This window comes from Solanum dulcamara, chromosome 8 (genome assembly GCF_947179165.1).
Source record: "Solanum dulcamara chromosome 8, daSolDulc1.2, whole genome shotgun sequence".
NCBI lineage: Eukaryota > Viridiplantae > Streptophyta > Magnoliopsida > Solanales > Solanaceae > Solanum > Solanum dulcamara.
Genome location: NC_077244.1, coordinates 37359478 through 37373767, shown reverse-complemented (window position 1 = coordinate 37373767; position 14290 = coordinate 37359478).

Sequence of the window (14290 nt, the reverse complement as noted above, 5' to 3'; positions counted from 1 at the left end):
TTACAAAGGGACTTATATGAAGATGTCTACATGCATATGCCACAAGGATTCTGTAAAAAGGGAGACAAGAAGGTCTGCAAGCTTGTCAAATCTCTATATGGCTTGAAACAAGCCTCAAGGCAGTGGAATATCAAACTTACAGATGCATTGGTCAATGCAAGGTACTCACAAAGTGCATATGACCATTCTCTGTTTACAAAGAAGGTAGGGGTGGACATTGCTATTATATTAGTGTATGTGGATGATTTGTTGATAACAGGTAGCACACCTGAACTGATAGAAGATGCTAAAAGGACCTTGCATACTCACTTCAAGGTTAAGGACTTAGGGACTTTGAGATACTTTCTTGGCATTGAAGTTATGAGGTCTGAGAAGGGAATACTCCTAAACCAAAGGAAGTATAGCTTGGAGTTAATTTCAGAAGTAGGACTCAATGGTGCAAGGCCAGCTTCTACACCATTAGAAGCAAATCACAAGCTCACAACAGTGGATTATGATGTTCATGTGGGAAACAAAGCTGATCCTGAAGTAGAAGACTTGGTTGGGTATCAAATATTGATTGGAAAATTAATCTACCTCACCATCACTAGGCCAGACATTTGTTTTGCTGTCCAGGTACTTAGTCAGTTCATGCAAAGGCCTAAACAGTTTCATTTGGATGCAGCTATGAGGATGGTGATATATTTGAAAAGATCACTAGGTCTTGGTCTATTCTTCCCATCCAATACAGCATTAGAGTTAGCTATATATTGTGACTCTGACTGGGCAGCCTGTCCTAGCACTAGAAGGTCAGTCACAGGATATGTAGTGAAGTTAGGGGGTGCTCTTTTGTCCTGGAAATCAAAGAAGCAGCAGACAGTCAGTAGAAGCTCAGCTGAAGCTGAGTATAGGAGCATGGCGATGGCAGTGGCTGAACTGACTTGGGTGTATGGGCTGTTGCAAGAGTTAAACTGCAATGTTCCTACTCCTGTCACATTGTACTGTGACAATCAAGCAGCCATACAGATAGCCTCTAATCCTATATTCCATGAAAGAACCAAACACATAGAGATTGATTGCCATTTTGTTAAAGAAAAGATCAAGAGTGGGCTGGTCCAACCACAGTTTATTCCCACAGCCTCACAGATTGCAGATGTGTTAACTAAGAGTTTGGGTGTTGCTCAGCATAAGTTGCTGGTTTCCAAGCTTGGTATGTTCAATGCTTTCCACACACCAGCTTGAGGGTGTGTGTTAAATAATGCTGAAGAAGTAAAATGCTGAGCTGGAAAGTTAGTTGGAGTGATGAGTTGGAAGTTAGTTACAAATTAGATTTTGGGTTTGTTAGTTTGTTATAACAGAATTCAGTTACAAAGTTAGCTTGAAAGATAAGCTAACAATGCTCTATATAAGGGCATGTGTAATGCATTGTTTACATACACAAAAATGAAATCACTGCTGTCTCTTCTCTTCTTCATCTTCTTTCTTTACTTGTTAGATAGTTGATTCTAGATTGATAAAACTTAACAGACCTTTCTTTCATCATTCCAGATGTGTTCATTTCAGGCACATGATTTTGGCGAGGGATGTCTCTGTTCCTTAAAATATATATACAAGTTGAAGGTTCTTAAGAAAATCAAACATATTGTATATGCATATTAAAAAAAAAATACTATTTTAAAATAATCTAGAAACGTTAAAAAGGAAAAAGTGACTAACTGAGTATATGCCATTCACTTGGAGGAATAGATGACCATATTGGTCTGTTAGTTTTAAATGGGGTGGAGTTCTTAGCTAGTGAAACCAAACGTGCATAAATTTTATAAACTTAAAGGACAAAGGTTCTTAGGATTATACTTAAAGGATAAAGTTGAGCTTACTATAGGGAAATAGTTTATAAGCTTCGAAAATATGCATAGGAAAATGTTAGCTAAGTTTTGTCTGAACTTATGAATTTTGTAATGGAAATCGATAAGTCATGTAAAACAGAGAGTGACAGCATCATACATGCTTGTTAATGCCTTAGAAAAAATGGATCCACAAACTTGATAAGACTTACCTTTGAGAATATTTTCCTGTAAACAAGAATGTGTGTATCTTGATAAGTTCTTCTTAGCCATCTTTGTCTTTGCCGTCGAGGTTATAATCTTAGAGATCCCAGGTTATCCATCACTTTCATTTTCAGAATCTCTCGATGATTTTTTTGAGAGTGCTCATATTTTGCAATATTAGAAAGTACCCTAAATGAAAACAAATAAACATCTGCGTTTTGAATGCTTAGTTAATACATTTAGCTTCAGTTCGAGTAAGCTCGAGTTTGTTTACATTCAGATTGTTTTAGGTTGTTTTATATCTGCAACTCAATGTGTTTTAGAATAAATTAATTCAACATTCATTTTTCTCCATTTTGAATGCTTAGTTAAGACATTAAGCTTCCATCGAGTGAAATCAAGAGTTCATTTTTTGTATTTGATTGCAGTATAATATATTTGGTTATTTGATAATATTTGGTAGCATATTTATAAGGAAATAATTAGTTTTTCTTAATATTTGATAGCATATTTATAAGAAAATAATTAGTTTTCCTTAATATTTGATAGCATATTTATAAGGAAATAATTAGTTTCCTTATTTCAATATTGTATCACATATATATTTTTCCTTGGAGGAATGAATCAAAGCAAGTCAGATTGTTAAGTTCTTCTCATGGTATCAGAGCCTCTACGATCTTGATAGTGAATCAAAGAGCTTCTGCTGTCGGCAGATGGCTATTACCCATATATGCCGCCCGTCTCGCCCATGGTTATGTTAACAAAAGTAGGATCAATGTTATATGTATGAATCTCATATGCAAGGGAAGAAAATTCAGTCAGACAGGTCACTGTGCATCTTTTCGGTGACTATTTTCTTGTTTCAGTAGGGTCGTGGCATCAAGCCGACCGTATCCATATAATTTCTTGGGTTGTTTTGTGTCAACCCTATATCCCTCAGTGTTTGTGTAGCATCGTGCAGTCTTTTCGGTGACTACTTTCTCATATCCAATTTGCGTAGCACCGTGTCATCTTTTCGGTGACTATTTGCTTGTTTCAGTAGGGTCGTGCCATCAAGCCAATCCTATCCATATAATTTCTATTTTCTAGTAAGGTCATCCCATCAAAGTTTTTTTTTCATCATAAATTTTCATGGCTGGTGAGGACGTACCTCCTCCACCACCATCCAAAATTGAGTCTAATTCTCCCTATTTTCTCGGCCCTCAAGACCGACCCGGGGACTGTATCACGCCTACTCGTTTCAAGGGCGACAATTTTAATGAATGGACAACCGACATACAACCAAAGCTCTCGGCAAAACTCAGTTTGACTTCTTGCTTTCCAAGTTGGGCAGTTTTGATTCCCATGCTCCAACTTGAGGGGGTATTGCAGTATAATATATTTGGTAGTTATTTGATAATATTTGGTAGCATATTTGTAAGGAAATAATTAGTTTTCCTTAATATTTGATAGCATATTTGGTAGCATATTTATAAGAAAATAATTAGTTTTCTTATTTCAATATTGTATCACATATATATTTTTCCTTGGAGGAATTAATCAAAGCAAGTCAGATTGTTAAGTTCTTTTCAGATTTGTCTTTTTAAAATTCTTAAAGTGGTTCATTTCTTTTGTTTAAATAAATGAAATTTATTTTTATTCTCAGTGTCATTCTATCATTAAGCTGGCTTAAAATATGTTGTTCATCATCTTAACAGATGTCGAGTTACCGCTTGTGAAGATGACGATATCATCTACATAAACTAAATTGTTAATTTGAGTAATCACTTGTCATTTTTGCTAGTTGTATTTATATTTGATGTATATGCTTGGGTTAACAAGAGGGATCCAGATTTATTTGGGGAAGGGGTATTTGAGGTGAATTTGTGATCTCGTATATCTACATCTCCTTTCATTGCTTGTTGTACTAATATACAAAGAGGGGATATACTTTTTCTCCTATCCTGTGATTTTTTTTTTTTTCATTTTGATTGAACTGTGCATTTTGAAAATGCATTATATTTCAAGAGTTATATCCATTTTTGATTGCCAGATCTTAAGCTCAAAGTAGGTGGTGGGATTTGGTAAAAACTTTACAAGCATATAATCTACATATATCTGCCCGTGAATAGATCATTTCTATTCAATGAACTTGCTTCCTCGTAATGTCACGAGTGCTGAAGCTCTGGCGCATTGGATCAACCAAAATGGAAAGTAGGGCAAAATATACTAGAGTATGGTTGTTGAACGGACAATGTTGTGAAAATTTGAGTTCTTTAGATTTTGGGTATTGACAAACCTGAAAAATCTTGAGAGACTTAAAGGCTGAATATCAAACCTTTGAAAAAGCTTCTCCATTGAACTCTAAAGACATAGGAGTCTATTGTCAAAGTTGTGGCCAACTTAAATTGATATTTGGTCCACATTTAAAAATTAAATTCATTTCTTTTAGTTTAACAGAGATGAACTTTTAAATACCCCTGATTCTATATTTTATACTTCTTTTTTAGATTTTGTTCTCCCAAATTTCTAGAAAAAGCAAGTTTACTTAACCATTGCTGGATAACAATAGTTCTCTAGCATGTCTCATGTTTCTTTTCTGCTACTTTTGCTAATAAAATATTTTCTAATGGCACTATACATGTTTTGAAATACTCTATTCTTATGCATTTTGAGTTTGAAAGAAAGAAACAAGAAATATTAGCTACTCAAAATGCATTAGCTGGGGAAGGAGAAACAAGTTCAGCTGCGCAATCTTCTCAATTAAATAAAATGGATATCTGGGTGCAATTGATTGGTGGAAAGAAATAAGAAATAGTCAGAGGCCTTGGATTCCCGGGTCAAATTGTAAAGGCATCGAAGCTTCAACACCGACTTTACGAATGAAATTGATAAGATGATTAAGTCCCAGGTAAATGCTTCAAATATTGATTTTTATGCTCAGTTGGAGAACGAACGACACAAAAATAAGAAGATGAGAAAGGAGTTAGACTTGTTGAAGAAGCATGTATACAAGAAGTCATCTTCAAATAAGCGATCATCTCAGGAAGAAGACAACCAAGCTTATGCGAATGAAAGTGATGATGACTCCGATGGCATGAATGAAAGAGATTCTGACCCTGATAACGTGGATGAAAGTGTCTATAATTATGATTGAGATGGTTGGTAGTATTATTGATGATTTAAATTTGAAATATTTTATTTTGGACCATTTAAGAATCATACATTATTGACATGGATGTTATGAGTTATGTATTTTGTTAGTTTGAATGATTTACATTAGACTTGTGTTGAATGGTGTTTTTGAGAATTATTGGAGGTTTCAAATAGATTTTTATTTAATTATGAAATTTATCAAGAGATTTAAATGTGAATTATTACTTTGGAATTTTTATGGGGATGTACGTGCTAAAAAATTAAAGAAAAGTTTCTTGCGAGAATTTGTTCTTGCAGATTGACTTGGGGAATTTCCTAGGAATCTTCTTGCGAAATTGTTTCACAAATATCCGCAAGAAATTTTGTCTTATTAATTAGGAATTTTAACCTCCAAACTTCCTACGAATTTATTTGGGGATCTTCATGGGGAATAACTTGCGGATTTTTTAATGAAAACCCACAGAAAAATTCCTTTTCATATAAAATTTTACGAATTTTTTTTTGCAAACTTTTGATAGTTAATCGCAAATAAATTCGAAAATAATGTATGTGTAGATTTATTTCCGCAACTAAATTACCTAGGGATTTTCTAAATCCGCAAGTAATAGTTACCTACGAAGGTTTTTCCATCGGATTTCAATTGGCAAGAAAATTCGCAGGTATCAAATTACTTGGGGATTTTACTAAATTATCCATATAAAAATCCCAGGTAATCAACACTTTTCTTGTAGTGTGCAGAGCCTACACCACGACAATGGTCCACGGAGTGTGATGCACTCCATGGACCGTGGAGGGTTCCTTGGAGGAAGTTCAGAAACCTTCCTCTCCAACTCCCAGATTTCAAGACCAAGGCTAACATCATGGACTCCACCACGGGCCGTGATGAGCATCATGGACCATGATGGGTCATTCGTGGTGAGTTCCAGTTCCAAATAGATGAAGGATAATTCGATCAATTCTCTATTCTTTCATTAATGTATATGGACATTTTTGGGACTAGATTCATTACGAAATTTACCCTAAATACTCCTAAGTCTATTTCATTCCCTCATTAATTTCCAAACAACTTTAAGACTTCTCTCTCAAGGTTCACTCAAGGTTTCATTTTCTTCATCAAGTTTGGCTAGGGTTTCTTGAAGAACAAGTCACCTTTCTCAATCCTATGTTCAAATTCAATCAAGGTATGTAGGGATTGATCCATGACTCCCTTTCACCCATGGATTCCCAATATTTCTACTTAAAATCTTATGAATTTCAATTGGATTTGTAACCCTAGTTTCACGAATTGCATTGGGCTATTTTAATTATGTTTTAATTATTATACATGATCATCATAAGTATGTTTCTACATGAATTGCATGATTTTAAGTTGAATTATGATTGCCCATGCATCAGGCTATTTTCAATAATGATATTATAAAGTATGATTATGAAGTATGATGATCTCAAGTATTATCCTGATTTTTATCCAAATTGACTATGTATATGAGTTTTAATCTAAACCCGAGTATGAATTATGGTCATGAATTACAAATATGTTCAAGATATAAATTTCATACAAGTTATGAAAAAAGGTGACTTAGGGCCCTATGTAGTGACCTAGGACCTAATGACATGAATTATGCAAGTATGATTTGTAATGATGAAAGGCCAATACTCACACTGCAAATATATTATGAAATGAGATATTCTATGAATTATGAAGTTTATGAACAAGTTATGATATATGCTAAGTATATTTACTATGTTTTGTATTCCGTGAGATTTGACTTAGCACCGAGTGGACTTTGAGGTGGGGGCCCAACCAAAAGCCTTAGTAGCAACCACAAGTTTCTTAAACTACGTGCCACCATAGGTTGCCTTTATGGCATTGCTAGTGAATCCACATATAGGGTATGTACCTAACCCGCCTAGCGGGGTAGAGTCCCCTTTCTTCCATTGTATGGGGAGACATTGTGATTCCATGTTATAGCTCACATGATCTTATTATTGGTTTGGTTCAATACCACATATATATGTTCTCTTATGCTAAAACATGATTTCAAATATGTCCTTTTTATGCTTTGATTATTATAGTTTCCTCGTGACTTTACTTATTCTCTTTATCATGTTTCAAAGATTGATTATTACATCTTATGATTTATATGACATGTCATACCCTCATACTTATTATATTCAAACATACTAATGCATATTTTTTTCCTACATTATGAAATAATGTAGGGGTTGAAGATCACACACCTATCACACGCAACTAGTAGAATTTACTATTGACGAAGTGTTTGGTGAGTCCTCATCTACTGGGAACTAGTTATGAGTTGCTTGTTTCTTCTTTCAAAGTCATTTATTTCTTATCCCCCACCATTTCATGTTATAGAGGCATTTGTTGGACATATTTTTAGGTTCTATGTTGTCAAATTCTTATACTCTTTAAAATTCATGAATTAGACTCCTTATATTATTGTTCCGCATTTACTTTACCTTATGTATGCTTTATGATATGTCAAAAGACTTGGTTGGATCCCTTCGGGTTTCGATCTTCGTATTACGACTAGGCCCTAGGTTGGATCGTGACACATACAGTCAAGAAAACAAATAAGTATAACTCTGCTTAAAAATAAGCTCTTGGACGGCAAGTCCCCTGCAAGAGATTTGCAAAGAAAACAACTACTCCTAACAGTTTATTTAAAGAAATAATCAGCTAGCATGCAAGCTATTTGATATGTCAACTACACCATGGTATTGTTACGACCTAGACCGTTGTGAGTGGCATCCACACTAATCCTCTGGTGGGAGAACCATTTACTAACTCTACTTAACCCATCTAACTAGTTATAAAAGTCACATCATGAAAGAAAAACAACTAATTGGCAGTTTTAATAGATTAAACATCGAGTTCTCATAAACTCAACCATTTAACAAAACATTTGTGGAATTAAACACCCTTAGAATCTGAAAGTTGTAGTATCAAAACTCAAATTAGTCATAATAGGGATGCAACCCTGAAATCTAGGAAATGTAAAATCATAGTCTAAATGTTTGTGTCCGAAAAGATGGACAAGAAAATGTACAAGAACCCATGTAAGTGTTATATTCCGTATTTTTGTACATTGGACTATTCGTGAGCTAATGGACATAAATTCAAAGACTTGTAATTTCAAATTTTAGAATAGCATAATTCGCTCATAAATGACAAGTTATATTGATAAAATATGTGAATTTAAGGACAATTTAAGAAGGACCCTTGAGCTAAATCAAAGCGGAAGCCATCAAAAATATTTTTTTAGTCACGTTTTCGGGTAATCTAACTTCGGGAGGCCATAACCCCTTTAACATTTCGAAATTTGGGAAAACTCTTAAAATGAAAGTTGTATACAATTGAAATATATTTTCAACCATAGGTAGTGGGTCTGGAGGAGACATCGGGATAAGGAGATATGGATGTTTTAAGGTAGAAGGGTCGAGCTGAATAGTGGATTCGGCCCAACCTGATTCCAACTCGAGTCAGGCCCAATACCCACACCCTTTAAGGAGAATTTTCAACTTTCTTCCTCATTCTCAAACCAAGAAACATCAAGAACATTTTATAGAGAGAGGGAGAGAACTCTTACGCTAAGAAAAACCAATTCGACCAAAATTCAAGTCCCAAAATCCGAAGCTCTTGAAGAGAAAAGTATTTTACATCGCGTTGCCTTCAATTTGAGCTAAAACTCAGCCAAGAAGGAGAGTTTTAGTGTGGTTGATGCATACTTAAGATAATATTAAAGTCCCTTTTTATTGTTAACAAGTTTATTTAGAGTTTTAACGAATTAGAACGGAGAAAATAACGTTATAAACTCGTTTGTTATTTTGTGGAGATTTATGGATTAAGGGGCTGTTTTAGGTGGATTAAATGGATGGAATTAACTGAGTTATGATGTATAAAAATTGTTGATATTGTTTTGATGTTGTTGATGAATTGTTGTTCTTGAATTTGGAAGAATAAAGTGTATGAAGATGTTGTATATATTTTGGAGCTGTTTGGTATGATAATTGTGGCTGTTTTGCAATGCTATTTTGGAAACTATTTTGTGGTTGTTATGAACTATTTTGTGGGCTGGAATGTCAGGGGATTGGCTATAGTAGTTGTTGTTATACTATGGATATACAGAAGTAAAGAGGTGAATACAAGCATTGACATTCAAATGTTTATTGGGCTGTTTTGGAAGTAACTCAAGGATGGATTTAATTCTATATTGATATGGAATTGTTGGTATTGTTGTTGTTGATATTTTAATTGGTGTTTGGCTGAATTGAAATTTCGAGGATTATTCATTTGCAGGGGAAATGCTGCCCGAATTTTGTTAAGTTTTATTTGTTCTTGGATTAGTTAGTAAGTGATGTGGATATCTAACTGTGGCCTATGTTATATTAATTTTAGACCCACGAGCTCGATAAGTAGACGATGTCCATTTAGATAGAGTTTAAGATATGTAAAGCTATCCCTTCTTTCTTTTAACATGCCTTAGATTTAAGTAATAAACGAAATGAGCTTGGGGTAATTCTATTCATAAATTCTGAGTGTAATTTGCGATCTTTATTTATTTCTTGATGTTAGAGCTCTTAACGTGATTGAGCTATTGCCTCTCGAATCCTCTATATATTGGATAGTTGCTGGTGTATAAAAGTTCCTATTTTTACAAGCTTTATCATAATTAGCGTCCTTAACTTACAATAGTTATTCGCATTATCTTATTGCATTACCCACACCCAGGTCCGCAACGCGGACTTGTCGCGGACCATACAGCCTCGCACTTGAATTCTTGATTTTACTTGGTTTATTCTTCATGGACATGTTCACGACATGGACCTATCGCGGACTACACTGTCTTGGACAATAAATTTCATACTTTAGGCATTCGAGTGTTAATTATTTTATTTATTCTGTTGAATCTCAGATGATACTCTAATCGTATTTGGTTGCTCATGATAATCCACTCGTGCATACTGTTATTGTATTATTCACTGAGTTCTAGGCCGGGTATGTTGTCATGCACCATTTTACTATATTATTCACCGAGTCTATTACAAGAAGGCCAGGTATGGTATATGCTGATACGATGTTATGATGATATGGTTATGACACCGAGTCCCATAATAGGCTATATACGGTAAAGTATACACTACTTTATTCACCGAGTCCCTTGATAGAGGGCTGGGTATGATATATATATATATATATATGACGATATAATGATATAATTATGACATCGAGTCTCATAATGGACCGAGTACGGTATATGATGATGATATGCATGACTTCATTTCATAAGACGCAGTTATAGTGATTTAAATATTGATTATTATACTTGTCTCCTGAATATTTATTTTAGATGTGATCTTCTTTATGGTATTTTATGCTTTATATACTCTATACATATTCTGTAATGACCCCATCACTTTGGGGGAGCTGCGTTTCATGCCCGCAGGTACAGCTACTCATTTCGGGAATCTGCCAGCTTAGGATTTCCACTCAGCTATTTTGGGGTGCTCTATTGTACTGGAGCCTAGATTTTGGTACCAATCCTTTTGATGTATATATATTTGTTTATTCAGGAGTACGACGGAGGCCCTGTCCCGCCATATGATACTGTTGATATTCTTAGAGGTCTATAGACATATGTGTGGGTTGTGTATAAGTTTATTCAGCTATGTCTATACGATATGCTGTGGATATTGATATGTAATGGCAGTCTTATCGATGTGCGTGTCGTTTCAACATATGATTAGTGGTGAATCATTAGGAGACAAATGATAGGGATGTATTTATATGAAAATGTTATGAACCATTAGAGTTCTTATGTAAGTTATCATATTTTTCATAGTTCAGCTTGACTACATTTGATAGGTATGTATATGGGTGTCTAGGTCGTGCCCTTGTCAAGGCCTACGGGGTTGGGTCGTGACAAAAGTTATATCAAAGCAGTTCGTCCTCGAAGTGTCTACAGATCGTGTCTAGTAGAGTCTTATTTATCTGTATGTTGTGCACCATATCTATAAATAGGAAGCTATAGGATATTTAGGATGTTGTCTTTCTTTCTTACTCTAGATTGTGCGATAAAGCTATGTTATTAGGAAAATCCCTCACTAACAGATTATTATGTCTATAGCTATGTCTCCAAAGAAAGCGACAACTGCCTAGAAGTGCAAATTAGTGGCAAGAGAGACTAGTCATACTCAGAGAGTCACTAGGGTCCGTGCCCAGTCCATGCCCAAGATTATACTTTAGTTAGTGAGCTTTGCTATACCACCTCCCGAGGAGCTAAGAGTAGCGGCAGCTATAGATCAGGGGGCGGCTCCACCGCCAACTCTAGTGCTTGAGACTCCAACTCTCCAGCCAGGGGCCATGAGAGATGCAGTTCAATTACTGATCAACTTAATGACATGGCAGGATCACAGGCATGGGCTAGGCGTTGATTATGTAAATATACAGGATAGTTTAAGGGTTTGTGACTTCTTGACTTATAACCCCCTAGAGTTTTATGGGTCGAGGCCCACGGATGACCCACAGGAGTTTGTTCGATAGATGCAGTGTACGTTGAGGATAATTAGGGCTTCTGAGACTGAGTCTATTGAGTTGGCTTTATATCGGTTGCGTGATGTAGCCATTAATTGGTATGAATCATAAGAGTTATCTAGGGGCGAGGGTGCTCCTCTAGTGGTAGAGGATGAGTTTGAGGAGGACTTCTTTGGCCACTTTCTACCTCTGGAGATGAGATGAGCAGAGTTGATAGATTCTTACATTTGAGGCAGAATGGTAGGAGTGTTCGAGATTATAGCCTTGAGTTTGATTCGTTAGCGAGACATGCGCCCACTATTATAGCTGATATGGCTGATAAAGTGCATCGTTATGTGATAGGGCTGGATCGTTATTTGATTGATATCTATATGGCTATGGATTCTTAGCCAGGTGTGGATATTGCTCGAGTACAAGCGTATACGCAGGGGGGTAAAGGATTGGCAAAGAGGGCGTCATCCCGATAGAGATCATGATAGAGGCCAGTGTAAGAGAGCTAGATCGGCTGGTTATTCTGGTAAATTTTAAGGCGGGCAGCCTCAACAGTATAGTAGATACCCATCTCAGCCAACCCAAAGTGCACCCCCATAGTTCACAGGTAGGAGGTTCGATAACACAGGGTATTCAGGAGATGGTCAGAGCTTTAGGATTTAAGGTTTACAGATGAACAGGGGTTCACGCCTGTCGAGGCCACCTTTGCCTAGGTGTTCTCATTATAGTAGGCCCCATTTTGGGGAATGCCATTTTTCCATAGGTTCTTGCTTTACTTGCGGCCGTCAAGGCCATATAATGAGGGAGTTTCTATTCAGGGGTAGTCTAGGTGATGCAGCTCAGCCTACTAGGTTAGTTGCTAGTTCTTCTTCGATGGCTATGCACCCTATGGGGTAGGGTATTCATACATCTGCAGGCCATGGTAGAGGTTGTGGTGGATCTTCCAATTCTAGCGGTCCCTCAAACCGCATATATTCTTTGTCTAGTAGACAAGATCGAGAGGTGTTACCAAAGAGGTTACAGATATATTATTGATTTTTTCTCGAGACGTATATGCATTGATAGATCCAGGCTCCACCTTATCATATATATCTCCCTTTGTTTCTAATAGAATTGAAATAAAACCTGAATTAATAAAACCATTTGAGGTGGCTACACCAGTAGGAGATTCTGTTATAGCCAAGCAAGTATATAAAGATTGTTCGGTGATTATATATATTCGTCATACCAAGATAGATTTGATAGAGTTAGATATGACATAATTTGATGTTATTATAGGCATGGATTGGTTAGCTTCTTGTTATGCTAACATTGATTGTAGAGACAAAATAGTTCAGTTTCAGTTCCCAGGGGAACCAATTATAGAGTGGTTGGGGAATACGGCATCGCCGAGAGGTAAATTTATTTCATACCTCAAGGCAAGAAAGATAGTTAAGAAGGGGTATATTTATCATCTGGTTCGTGTGCATAACTTGGAAGCATAAGTACCAACTCTTTAGTTAGTTCCGGTAGTTAACAAATTTCCAGATGAACTTCCAGGTCTTCTTCCTGAGCGGGATATAGAATTCACCATAGATGTATTGCCAGATACTCAGCCTATATCTATTCCTCCCTACAGAATGACACCTACAGAGCTGAAGGAGTTGAAAGAGCAACTGAGATACTTGTTAGAAAAGGGCTTCATTAGGCCTAGCACATCACCTTGGGGAGAACCAATACTATTCGTGAGAAAGAAAGATGGATTGCTGTGAATTTGTATTGATTATAGGCAGCTGAATAAGGTAACAATAAAGAATAGATATCCCCTCCCCAGGATTGATGATTTATTTGACCAGTTATAGGGTGCTATGTGTTTCTCGAAGATAGACTTGCGGACAGACTCTATTCAAGACCCGATACAAGTATTATGAGTTTAGGGTGATGTCTTTTGGGTTGACCAATGCTCCAACAGTGTTTATAGATCTAATGAACCAAGTGTTCAAGCCATTCCTAGACCTGTTCATGATTGTATTTATTGATGATATTCTAGTCTATTCACGATTGGAAGAGGAGCATGCAAAATATTTGAGGATGGTACTTGGGGTGCTCCAGCACCATAATTTGTATGCTAAGTTCTCTAAATGTGAATTCTGGTTGACTTCAGTAGCATTCTTGGGGCATATTATTGGAGCTGATAGTATTCGAGTAGATGCACAAAAAATTAAGGCCGTAAAGACTTGGCCTAGACCTATGACTCCTACTAAGGTACGTAGTTTTTTGGGGCTAGCAGGATATTACAGGAGGTTCGTAAAGAAGTTTTTTTTTATTTCAGCACCTTTAACAAGGCTAACTCAGAAGACAGCTAAGTTCCAGTGGACTGATGCTTATGAATGAAGCTTCAGTTGCTGAAAGACAATTTGACTATGACCCCAATTCTAACTCTTCCTAAAGGAACAAATGGTTATGTTATTTATTGTGATGCTTCCAGTGTTGGTGTAGGCTGTGTATTGATGCAACATGGTAGAGTTATAGCCCATGCCTCCCGGCAGCTCAAAAATCACAAAAGCAATTATCCAACTCATGATTTGGAGTTAGCAGCAGT